Source organism: Pieris napi, chromosome 21 (assembly GCF_905475465.1).
Source record: "Pieris napi chromosome 21, ilPieNapi1.2, whole genome shotgun sequence".
NCBI lineage: Eukaryota > Metazoa > Arthropoda > Insecta > Lepidoptera > Pieridae > Pieris > Pieris napi.
The window spans coordinates 7,834,446-7,848,974 of record NC_062254.1 but is presented as its reverse complement, the minus strand read 5'-3'; the positions used below and the strand labels follow the sequence as shown (position 1 = coordinate 7,848,974).

Genomic DNA, 14,529 nt, shown 5'->3' with positions numbered 1-14,529 from the left:
GTGATGAGCATTTGGTGTTGTGCTTAGGTCTTGGGTGTTTAAAATATGTATTTATATGTCTATCTATCTATAATATGTATGTATATCCGTTGCCTAGTACCCATAACACAAGCTTCACCAGCTTAGCATGGGACTAGGTCAATTGGTGTGAATTGTCTAAAATAAAAAAATAAATAAATAAGATAGCTTTATAGAAATCCGCTTATGAAACCGCTGGAACCTCACTAGTTTTATTATCTAAGTTTTACATAAATGGAATTTGACCGAAATAAGCTTAATAAACGCTAGGTTAACTACAAGGTTACAGCTATTAAGCTGCAAGGTTAAACCTCATTTCAATTTTGTCAGGGTCTTAAATATGTTTTATTCTGATCTAATTATACAGTAAATTCGTATAATGAAATGCGGAGTAAATAAAGACTCGCAAATAAAGCGAATTAATTGCTTCACAAGTTGAGTTGGTTTTTCTCTCAATTTATTGTGCCTATTAAATATTTTCTTTTAAATTATCATAATTGGTCTATTAATATTTTGATGTTAGGAAAATGAGTACAGTACTAGTATTAATAGTATTAGTACTAACTATAATGCTTGGTTTTAGGCTGAATTTAGTCTCACGCTCATCGTCAGCGCTCATAGATCAGCGCGTAGTTCGTCAGCGCTGACGCTCAGCGTGGTTCGTTTTAGTATCGTACTGACCGCCTTACTCGACCTGTATCCACTACGCGATTTGCCATGACTGTACACGCTGACGACGTCCGTTCGACACTACAACGCTCACTGAAAGCAGAGGCGCTCTAGCGATCGTCAGCGCTGACAGCTACGCGGCGCCGACGCGCGTCGCGTACTGCCGCGCAGCCATCGGCGCTGACCACCGTGCGCGCTGATAGCTACGTGTCATTCAAAAACGCTTCCTAGAAGTTCATATATCTCGACCATCAGCGCCGACGGTGCGCGTGCGGTGGCTCGCAAATGGCTCGTAGCAATTACAAATCGTATTTTCAAATTTAGAATTCATGGTCTATGTGTTATTCTTTCTTGTCTATTTGAATTAAAAGAACGAATATCTGAATAATAAAATAATCAATCATCTCTTTCAGGTTTCAAGTAAATTAATAGAACGAAAGAAATATTCAATTTCAATAAATGCAAATAGAAATTATATTTAAATGCGTAAATCAAACTCTTTATAAATATAATATTAAATAGTAACAGTATGTTAAACAAACAAAATATTGTAATAAAAGCAATTCAAATAAGATTATGTCTTCATACCTGTTTGCTCAGGCATTTTTGCAAAAACCGCAAAAATATAACGTATTTTCATCGGGAGATTATAACATTCGTAAAATGATGTTGACAATTCTCCTTTGTAGTACATACTTTTAAAATGCGATATTTTCCCACGCATTGATAAAGATAGATGAAAAATATTTATGGGCTTCTGAAACATATGCAACATTTAAATCAAGAAAAATGTTCAGTTCTCGGTTCACCCAAGGCTGAATTTTGATGTTGATTGACATGACAAAGACAGACACAGAAAGGTGTCACACTTTGAGGACGATATCAAATATATAAAATTCTCGTGTCGCGGTGTTTGTGGTTAAACTCCTCCGAAACGGCTCAACCGATTCTCATGAAATTTTGTGTGCATATTGGGTATGTCTGAGAATCGGACAACATCTATTTTTCATCCCCCTAAATGTTAAAGGTAGTCCACCCCTAAATATTTTATTTTTATTTTTAGATATTTTTTTCTGTTTTTGATACAGCATTAAAAAATACATACAACCCCCCCCAACTTTCACCCTTCTACGATCAACTCCTATTTTTTTATTATAAATGATATACATGGCAAAACGACGTTTGCCCGGTCAGCTAGTATCGTATAAAGATCCGTAGTGTATTACTTTCGTATGTTGAAAACGTGTTGGAGATTGACTAAAAGAAATCACTTTTGCCCATTCCTAGCTCTAAGCGTCGATACTCTTGTATCGACAAATTGTATAACCGCTATATATTGTATGGCTCTCGACGGCGATTATATTGAATAATCAAATCAAATTCTATCAAAAACACTTTTTTTATGTTAGCCTACGAACTTTTCAGCCCAGCTTTAAGTACTACTTACGTATCTCAAAATTACGTTTGATATTCGGGAGTGGTAGTGCGCTAAATCTTGTTTCTGAATTTCATTCTTAAACCCCTTGGCTCTCAATTGTATTTCTCACTAATAATACAGAGAGTTGTAGCTGTAGGTGAAGTATTACGAAAACATTTCGTTATTTATTAAATATTATATTTATTAAATAACGCAATTTTTTCGTAATATTCACTTCCAAGCCAATTTCTTGCGAAGTGAAATGAACTAGCGAACTGTGGAATCGACTCACGGTGGGGGTTTTCCCTGTGAAATACGACCTCCAACTATTCAAAGTTAGAGTGTACTCCTCCCTCAAAGGCCGGCAACGCATCTACTAGAAACGGGTGTCCATTGACTGCCCTTTTTGGGCGTCTCGTAGGCTCGTTTTTCACCCTATTATATAAAAAACAACGACATTGTAAAGGTTTTAATTAAAATATCAAGAAAATTAAATAGCTTAAGCTTAACTTATATTTAACTTAATTAAAATTATCATTCCTTATTTATCTCATGAATTTTTTCCTTTGTCCGTCTTTTTTCCGTCGTACGGTCACTCAAACTTACCTGTAAGTTTGAGTGACCGTACGACGGAATTTTTAATTAAAGTCCGGGAGTTTCGAAGAAATTTCTTTGATACGATAGATAAGTATCCTTGAAAGCTTTTACTCTATATTACTTAAAATATAAACGAAATACATTAGGTTTTAGGACCGTTCGAGCTACATCATTACGAAGGTATTTAATGTCATTGTATGAGGGTGTGCAATTATTTAATATATTATCTTCTAAAATTCGAGATATTAGTGTGTTTATTTAATTTAAAAGGCATTAAAGATATACATCATGAAGCCAGAAGACTAGAATTAGAACTTATTAAGTTTCTCATGTAAAATTATCATGTTGTTATTAGAAATAAAGTTCTTTAACTTCTTAATTCGCCTTTGAGAATTTGAGACGGACAAAGAATACTTTTTAACATTAGGATTCGTTTTTATAAATGTATAATGATGTTCTAATAAGTAGTATATAAAATATTTCTTAAACAAACACGCATACATACAACTCTCAATACAAAAATAATGGAAACGTGGAATCCGTTATCATAGACCATCTTAATACTTTGATTTTTTCTAAAATACAATACATCTTAGTTTCATCAATAAAGCTTTAACAACTTCTTATATGTCCAACAAAACATATATAAAATGTTTATCTTTATTTGTCTAAACTCCTCTTTTCTAGCGTCGTAAAGGGTGAATGACCGGGCATTTTATTGAGTCATAACCATTAAAATATTACGCTATAAAGCTTGGAAATTACAGATTTTTAACGTTCTTTTAACACTACAACTTTTTTAATATACATTTTATATTAGACGTGTTAGTAATTTATAGAATTATAACAATTCCATGGCGCTACAATCCTTTAGGAGTCTTGACCTCAGATTTAATAATACGGTAATACGAGACACCTAATATTTTCAACAAATTTCATTCATTCACTCACTCACATGCACCCACATACTCATTTATGCACTCAGGCCTGTTGGAATTTTTTTTTTTAAAACTAAAAAGAAGAGCTGGGAATCCTCACACATTTATTTTTTTACTTAAAAGGGTTTCCCAAATCTTACACATTATAATTAATTGTTGTTAAATGAATAAACACATTTTATTTTGCTTGGTGTTAGCAACAAGCGGTGTAGGGCGAGCGTTGTAACTGTCGTGTACACCAAATTTTATTCAGTGTGTGAAATCAAAATTAAAAAAAAGTGCGTGCGTACAAAGTACACATGTCAGAAGTGAAAATTCTTTGTCAATTAATTATTGAGTAATTAAGATGCCCAATCCCATAATTTAATTTTGCCAGTCTTTCTATATTAATGAATGATAGTAAGGTTAGTTAAAAATCAGAACTAAAATTAGTTGTTGTTACGTATATAGAAATACTACCATAAATATGCTAACAATTACCAAATAATATAACAAATTCATTATTATTATAATTGCTAACTTATGTCCGCATTTCCTAAAATAGCCAACTGGGTCTTAGCAAAAAAGGTCTTGGTTCTGTGCCCTTATAAAAATACAAAACCCACAAAAAATGGTAATTTAGTTACTTAATAAAATAATAATGATATTGATTAAATTGTTAAAATTTCAAAATAACATCGGTGTTCAAGTATGAATAATTGCACCACAATATTATACTAGCACATCTTTATTAAAGAAAAAAAATTCGACAAAAACGCTGCACATCTTCGTGACGTTCCGTAAAAATTGTACCCTCATGCGCCCAAAGAAGTTTCACAAAACGTAACTAAAATGTATGAATTTGGCAATCCCCTTTTGGATGGGTACAGACGATATGTAAAATTGCATTAAAATTTTCATTTGATGAAAATTCATATCGATTGAAAGGTTTTTGCTGATGGTACGAACGACGACTTCTTTTTATGAGCATAATAAAGTTTTAACCGTGAGCCTTTTGTCTGAAATAAATGTGAATGTCCTTTTTGAGTACGGTCACCGATTTCCATTGCTTTTTATTTGCTATTATTCTCTAGTCCATCTGACGATTGATTTCTGCGGGTTCCTTTTGTAAAATCGACTGTTCATCCTCTATTATGTCTAACACCTAATGACTGATAAAAGTTCGTTTCAACTATATTATTTTCTATAAACGCATGTTATTTTTTCGTACTTTATTTGTTCTTAGGCTACCCAAGTTGAAATGTCAAACCTCGACAGTGTCTGACAGACTAATCACAGTCATGCCAACAACGAACTGGCGATCCTTCTGGCAATGTGAATGTCCATGGGCGACTGTATCCCTTAACATCAGATGAGCCTCCTGTTACATAAAAAAACTTCACTATAATTTGAATCATTACAATAAAATAAGAGCAACATAGATTAGATAGCTCTTAGATTAAATTGAACGTTTAGGGCTCTGCGCCACTATGTAGCTACTAATAGAGATATGCTGCACCGATGATTTTGTAGGCAATTTCGATTTAAAAACTTTAGGGTCGCCACTTTGGGATCTCGCGGTACACAACATCGCATCGCTATTTGGAGATACGAACTACAGAATACCTTAATAATATAATTTTGACTTGCCACAAGAACCAATATTTGATTTCGTGAACGCAGAATTTTTTCTGAAACAAGATTGCAATACAAGATTTCAAATACCAATTTTTGTGCTTCTCGCTCACTGTTTAACATTGTTTCGATATGACATACATTATAATTCTATCTATACTAATTAACACAGATAACTATGCTAATAAATAAATACTAAATGTATAATCAGTTTTACTTTACTCCGATATTATACAGCGCTGATTTTATACGTTCTATCTGAATAGGAAATGCCTTAGGCAAATTTAACTGTATCTTTTGTTCAGGGTGAACGGTAGATAGGTTTCTCCTAGTTATGCCTTAAGGGTTTCCTTTAGCTATAACACAACTCAAGTTATGGGAATCGATTTATTTCTTACTGTAATGTTGTATTTTCATTTATAATACGCTAAGTAATAGACAAATTCAAAGATAAGTGTGATGCTTTAAAATAAAATCACAAATTTCTTAATAGTTCCGTGGAATGATCATGGGATTTTTACAGAGTTGAATTTAGCAGATAAATACCCATGTGCAGATGATGATTCTTATTATTTCGTATTTTAACTAAAATATAAATTATTTGAGTAACGAAAGGTTTAAAGTTTTAAATACCGCTGTCCCATGCAGATGCTAAAAATAACTACTTTGAAATTCAGGTTGTATATTACAAATTCAGAAATTAATTACGTTTTTCAATTATTTATTATACCCGAGTGAGATTGTTATTTTTATAAATTCGAACGTTCGATAACAAATTTTATTTATTTCATGATGGCGTTAACATATAATAAGGTTTTAATTCTTAATAGTTATAAATATTACAAAAATATCGAAAAATATATTATGCTTAAAATCTAATATATAAAATTCTCGGGTCGCTGTGTTTGTAGTTATACTCCTCCGAAACGACTTGACCGATTCTCATGAAATTTTGGGATATTGAGTATGTCTGAGAATCGGACAACCTTTTTTTATCATCTCCCTAAATTTTAAGGGTAGTCCAGTCCACCCCTAAAAATTTTTTTTAATTTTTTGATATATTTTTTATTTTATTACGATACAGCATTAAAAAATAATTACAACCACTAATTTTCACCCCTCTACGATCAACCCCTATTTTTTATTATAAATTATATACATGGCAAAACGACGTTTGTCAGGTCAGCTAGTAAAATAAATTTTATTAAATTTAAAAATTTCCAACCAATTTTCAACACGAACAGTATCGACACAACGATGACGATACACAAACCCGTCTCAAGTTAATGTATAAACAGTAAAACAAGGGGTGTAAAATGTGCCTCAGAACGTGAAGATGGAAACCATAGAACTTATTCCCGAGGGCGCAATATAGCGACCCTTCTCCAGTGAGGGACACGAAACTAAATCAATACAAATACCATTTTATTTGTAGGCGCTAACTTGACTTGTATGCGTCACCCTAAAAGAGGGTGAATTTGAGCTATACTAATGTAGGTTTTAGTACGATTTTTGAAATAAGAATATTAATTTCACATGCAACTTCTGTTAAAATTACGAATAAGAAAAGCTTTTGGTGTGTGTTATGATTAACGGTTTGACGATTCTATTTTTAAATTTGACAGCTTCAAGCGATTTTGTAGTATTTGGCCAAATGGAGGGCAATGATAGCGACTCTATATACTTAGGTTGTCAAAGACAAATATTTCATGCAAAATATTCAGAGCTCCAAGTTTCCACAATACAATTTTTTTGACATGTGATAGAGGTAACACTTCGACATAACGTTGTCTGACACATTTCTGCGATAACCCGAATCAATCACAATATCTTACAATAAGCTGCAACGTTCATACATATATTAGAATTATTGAATAGAAAAAATGTATAAAAATGTTGTATATTTCGAAACAGTACTTAGCATTTGTGTCACAATAATCAAGATTCTGACACAAGTACCCTCAAAAGTCTAAACAATGGAAGCGTTCAAGCTAAATTGAAAGTAGCCCTACAAAGTTCTTTGAATAATTTCGTAACATAATTAAAATTGTACTTTCCTTATTTCGTGTTTTGTTTAAGAATTTGAAGGCTTTTTGGTTCAAGATATTTTTAACTTTTGTAAGAATTGTTGGTCAAGCCGCTTTTACATTCGTTTTGGCAATTAACGTTAATTTAAATAAAATCCTCATCTACCCTCTTTATTGACATATTGTAAAAATATTATGATAGGTTTAACGAATGTTAGACATAGAGTAATCGGTATTTTATATAGCATTTGTAAGTATAAATACTTAATTTTTTTCCTCTGTATAAATCCATGAAATTGAAACAGAGGCGTATTATTACATACCTACATCGTTGTTAGTACAAAATAATTCTTACTTAATTTTCACTTAGTACCTAATAACTACGCCATATCCAAACGATTTAATGCAGCACTTGGCAGCGCTGTGACCCTTGAGATTCAGAAACGAGACTTAGCGCTAAGTCTGACACCTAATATGTCAAAGTCCATTTGACAATTGACATTTGACAGTTCGGGCCAAGTCTCACTATTAAATCTCACCCCAAGAGCTTCCAATGTTCTACATGAAATTAAAATTAATATTAAATCATTATATGTGAAAATTAACGAATTAAAATAATTGCAATGTTTCAAGATATGGTGCGTCTGTAATGATAGCAAATATTGATGAGAAACGACAATGTTAAAAAGTTCTCCACTATTTTGTAAAATTTGTATTTTCCTTTACTAATATTTTTTACTTGGCACGATTCGTAGGTTTTGTAGCTTTGTTTGCCAAGCATGTTAATGCTATTACAACAGCAATTAGCAACAAAAAAGAAAATTAATGGGAAACGAGCCAATGTTTCTGCTTACACATACAAACTTTGAAAGTTTTTTGAATAATTAATATATATTTTTGTAATCATTTATACTAGTATGTGCGGATAGGAAACCCACAATTTCGGGTATGCGAACTTTTTTTTCTTACATGCTACGCATAACGCATTCATTTATTCCAAAAAAAATTGATACTTTCAATTGTTTAAAATTAAGTATAAGATTTTTGACGACCTCATACTGATATAACATTATTTTCAACTGCGACCTCAAATCCTACTCTAACGGGTTTTAAAAACTGAAACATATTTTTATAATTTATAATACACTACAAGATCTCTTATCAAAATTTATTAGTACGTGAGTTAATGCGGTAGATACTCACTGGCATCATCAACACTATAAATTCCAACTAACCTTCCTGACTTAAGTTTTTGTACCACACGATCGCAAGGTATTGAAAGAATACGTCGAATTTGCATTCAAAGATGTCAGAATTGGTATCACTATTATTATGTACAATACTGATATCAAACAATTTAATAATATAGAGGAAATGAAAAATGTTAAACATTCAAAAAACAAAACTACGGACAGAATTAGCCTTTATTGCTCATAAAAAAGTATTTAATTAAACAAAAATTGCACAAACAGAATTGTGGTATAAAATGAGAATTAGCTAAAGGGTCCTCGACGACTGTCTGCGTATTGCTCCCGGGTTTTAACTCCAGTGATTTTGACAGCTGCCGCGCTGGGAAAATACATGAAGCGTTCATTAACAGAGCCTTGACTCGTATATAAAACAAGATAACACTCTCAGAAATCATTTAATAATACACGTATTTCACACGAGTTTGTCTTCCTATAACATTGATGATATGACGAAGCTTTGGGTAAAATATGAGATGTTTCGTGAGGCCTCATCATCACACATTCTACAAGGAGGAGGACAATCAGATACTTATGAATATATGTTATACAGAGGATATATATGAGTGAATATAATATGAGAACTTTAGAAGGCACAGCACTAACCAGATCCATGCAACATCCTCACAATCGAGTAGACAACAATACCACAGCAAACAACTCACGAAGGGACTCTTTGTATTGGAGGATTGGGTCCACCAAGTATCCGCTTATATATATATATATATATATATATATATACATATATATAATAAAGAAAATAACAATATAGGAGTGGAGGTGCTGAAAATGTCGACCGAGTCATTTTTTATCACAGTTTTAATAAACTAAGTTATACAACATACATGTATGCAAATTGGGTAGAAATCACTACACATTGAGGCGAACAACTGGCTCTAAAACTGCTGCTTGCTGCGGCCAGTTCAATAAAATAGATATTCTTAATTCTCAATAATATGTGTAAATAAATGCTTAACTAAACTAATCATGTATATATACTTATTGACTTTGCACAAAAATGTCAACTGCAGTCAACATAGCCGTTTGGTTTTGAATGTAAACAAATTTGATTTAGTTTTAAATAATGTTAAAAGACAATTTTGAGATTTTAAAATAATTTGTATAGAATTTTACAACTCGTTCTCACAATGGTAACAAATTGCAGATTGTATTTTCATTTACTTAAATATTCAAGCCGTGCTCAACGTCTGGGGAGAACCGCAATTTTATGCACTTCCTAAAATATTTTCTCATTTCTCGGTTTAATCTACGCTATAAGAGAATCAGTCAGTACAATAAGATATATTTTGAAACTAGGGTTGAGTAAATTCATATTTAGAATTCTGAGTTAAACATATTAATGCAGTGACTAGTTATGGTAATTTAAAAAAATGCTATATGGGTCATTCGAATGTCGCGCAGGTAACCTAATCCATCAACTGTGATTATTGTTTTATTAGTAATAATTATATAACCTCTTGCAAAGTTATATTAATTACAAATACATCGCAAGTAAACATTCAAAATAAAAATAAAGAGATAGTTTTATTTTTTATAGTGTTTTGGTAAAGTAACATAGTGGTAATTTTAAGAAAGGGTTTTCTTACAAACTCTATATGTCCCTGGTACCGCTCCGTTATAATAAACATCAAATAGTTTCATTTTATACTAAACCAACCTACCTTAAATAAATTATTACAATAAAATGAGCATTGTTAATATTTATAAAATATGCTGTAAAAACGGTAGATATCGAAATTTACTTATTACAATTTTTTTTAATTTGTCCCGCGAATTAATGTGAATCTTTCAGGAATACTATGTTACTGAGTAAATCACTACTTCAAATAGAGATGGGGTTGTTTAGACTTTGTGTTGTTTTTTGGGTGGGATGTAATATATATCAAACGAGAAATTATAAATTGATTATTAAGCATTATTCTCCTCCAACGTCTAAATGTTTTTGGCTCACAAATCACTTTTAAAGAAATCAAAAGACAGTCACAGCTATGTGCCCGAACTGATAACGGGATTTAATTAGTACAATACACGAGCTATTATACAATAACTGACTACACTTTATACATATGAACAAAGACGAGATACAGTATACAATATGCATAAAGAATTCGTACGGCTTCATTATGATTGTAACTCTTTGCCACCTATTTTCAGCTAAAACAAAAACTAGAGCGGGTTTCCTCTGATCTTTGTTTTTGATGACAAAGACTAGAGTGCTCTCTGTAATGAAACTTTTTGGCTTCCTATAATGCGGGGTATGTTTTTGATTAGAAAATGAGATTGGCTTTTCGAGTTTTAATTAGTTTTGCCAGATCTTCGTATTGTTTGCGAACAGATGATTGCTTTTTATTGCTTACTTTTTACGTAAATGGCTTTACATTTTATATTCCGTGATATATTTAGACGACCCGAGTTGATTAATTACTACACTTTATTTAAATCAATGAATCATAAAACAGGAAAAAAATAAAAGAAGACAAATGGTCGGTCTTACTGCTAAAAGGAGACATTCCAGACAATCCAAACGTAAAAATAGAATACAGAATTTCAACTTAATATAAAAATATATACAAAGTTTTAAGGTGAAACCGGGATTCGACAAATTTACCAAAAGGTTGCTCTATATTATATATCAATAGATTACTCTACATAATCATAGAGTAATCTATTGATTTTTACCTTATGAAATCATGACCTAGTTCAAATCCCATCTATTCACCAATGTGTGTTGTCTTTGTCTCTTTATTTGCACAACCTGTACGTGATAGAAAACATCGCATGGAAAAGTTTAAAATTCATTTGTCGGGTTATATTAATCAGACTGGGAAATAAATTATACACTAAATACTTCGTTAGTAAATTCGTATACGAATAGCGTTAGCGGACGTCAACATCAATTTTGATGTAACTTATTAACAATACACAATTACCGCGCTTTTAGGTCGATAACATCGTTAGGGTAAATAAAGCTGCGTCAGCACATTCTATATTAGTCCATGAACTACTGTAATTTGATGGCTTGTGATTATTATTCGATCTTGTTGGCTCGTATTTTAGGCCGTTATACATGATTTGGTTATATAAGAGAACTTTAGGAGTATATGACCCGGGCCGGCTAAACGTTGGAAAGGGTAGGAAGCTAAGGAGTAATGTAGCTGGTACTAACTTCCAATTGCGTAATCATAACTTTCACCTCAAAAGTTATAAGAGCCAATTAATACTTATTATTTGTCTAATTTAAATGTTTTGAGAACTACAAAGCATTTTTCATCCAACCTGTATTTAATAGGTCCTTGCCTATTCTATCCGTTGCTTCGATTATTTTTCAACTTATGTGTCTAAAGTCAAAATCATTTATTCACATAGGTAACACAATGTACACTAAGAACGTCAAAAAAGAAATATACATTAAATGCTTCTAATTTTACATTTACTGCCAGTTCTCAAATCAAGGGCAATAAACTCGCAAAGTTTTTTGTTTTACACAAGGTTTGTAAGGAGCTGCAACCGTTACACCATGTTCCACCAGACATCTTAAGTAATAAATAATAATATAATAAATTAAAAACAAAGATTTGTCCTCTATTAGCAGGAGGCATGGTGAAATAGGAGTACGCACTTACATTCTCGTGGAAACAACACGCAATTACATAGTCGCAGAGTAGTACGTAGTACACAGGCAAATAACTAACATAACCGCATACACGAATTCAAGTACGACTAGTTATCAGTCTGACACATGACGTCCATTTTCAAGATTGAGATATTGCGATTTCCTTACAGTGTTTGTCTCCACCGTAGGACTCGTATTTTCGCACATAGAAATAAAACTCAATGCAACGCCTTGATTCGAAATTTAGGGTTTATGGAATGCTTAAGCCACTTTGCCAACACTGCCAATAGTAGAACATATTTCATTACATAGTTTTCTGTATTTAAATTACTGTGATTTTTGCACTAAATTTACGAATATTTCTTCAGACTAAATTTACGAATATTTCTTCAATTCTCTAATAGTATTCACAAAACTTTAATGTAAAAATATGAATAAAATGTCTGTCCTCAAAATAGCCGCTGCAATCTTGATCAACTATTCAGTGTACTAACCCATTCCAAAGTTAAAATCCAGCCATAACTTAGCTTGAACACGGACATTGTAACAAACTTCTTGTCAAGTTGAAAGTGGCTTACTTAGTTTTCTCAACTTAAGAATGGATTTCGAAAATATAGTGACAGGTTAAATTTCTTGCTTTAATTGCAAAAAGTATTCTTGGAGGTGCTATTTGAGCGTTTGCTGCGGTAACTCGCGAAATTGGTTTTTATTCGGTTTTCATTCGGTTCGGTTTATTTGGTTTGAATAAAATACAGTATAATAAAGAAAATACATTTCATAATGTTTTATTTTATTTATTTATATTATCACACCTTTTTCCCGAAAGCATAGGCAGAGATCACGGATCTGTACTTGTTACGGTCCTGACATGGCTCTCTCGCTTCATCAAATTTCATGACATTTACCATGCATGCTCGTCGCTCGTATGAGTACTTTTAACTTGTCCCTTCTCTGGTACCTCCTGGATTTGGTCCAGATATGTACTACAAGGCCGACCTCATTTCACCATCCACGGTTGCCTTGTATACTACTACTTGTTAACCGCTTTTCAGTCACCCATTCAACAGGGCCAATAATGTTTATATAATCATAATGTTTTATATATCTATACCCTTAGTACAGGATTTTCACATAGACACGTACCATCAGCGACTGAAATATGATATCACAGTACCATCGGAGATCAGTCTTGCGATTCTGTAACTCACTTTTCGAACTCGCACAGCGGTTTTCGCAGCGGCGGTCGCGCTCAAATCAGTCGTGAAGCAGTCATTTTACGAATAAATAAAGCAGAAACGAACCCATTACGTCAAGACTTTCCGAGCAATTAGTAAAACCAATTACAGTATTGCCATATTTAATAAATATTAATCTCGATATCTCTTCATGTTACTTTTAATTGAGTGGTGATCCAATCGTAATTATCGGTTAATGAGTTTATTTGTTTTAATGGCCCTTTTATATTTATAGATCGTATGATTAAAGCTTTCATGTTTTTGATTGAACATACATAAGAGGTCTTAGGTTTGATTCACGTCGAAACGATAACAGTTAGAAGCTGTCTGACTAATTATTTGTTGCCAATGATTATAGCTTATAAGTAAAACTTATTGAAATGGTTCTATGAACTTTGATTTTGATTTAATTCTTTGATTATTGCTTAATATAAAATTGGACTGCGTATCATTTTATTTTGTCTAAAGTGCATTTGTTGTTTATAAATTACGTTTCGTGAACCAAATTTAGCGTTTTGCGATATTTTATAAGTATAATTTGTTAAGTTAGTTAGTTCTTTGTTTATTTATTAGCTCAATAACTAAAAATCTATGATTAACAACAACAATAATATAATTAAAATAATCATTAAATATATGTATTTTACAGCACAAGATGATAATTTAACCTAGCTAACAATAACTAACTTTAAAATATAATAACTAAAATAAATTATTAAAAGTCCCTTTAGGCAAGATTCTGAAGATACTGGCAGCGTTCCCCTTTTGAATAGCTAGACTAGTTCTTTATCCGAGGTAGCTGCTATAATATTATGTATCTTATACATATTTGATTTTCTGCGGAGCGAACTTAACACATTCTCATGCTCAACATAGCAATCCCATTAGGAGAGCCCGCATACATAAAAATCTCTTAGAAAACCCTGAAGGCAAGATAAGATGTAATCTACCATTCATGGGTGATACAATGCGCGTCCGAGCCAATTGTTTTTTATTCTAGGGTGAATTGTTGCTTACATTTAGATAAAGGAAATGTACAACTAAGGGAAATTTATTTGCGGTTAGTTGATAAATGGGTCAAATAAAACTGGAGTTTTGTTTGATTATAATTGAGCTTTAGTTATATTTTGTGT

General features: G+C 32.2%; 1 protein-coding gene across 3 annotated transcripts in view; it reads left to right on the top strand.

Moving 5' to 3' along the window:
* Positions 1–14,529, top strand: part of LOC125060116 (amyloid-beta-like protein) — a 122,184-nt gene that overhangs the window by 48,825 nt on the left and 58,830 nt on the right. The window lies entirely within an intron of this gene.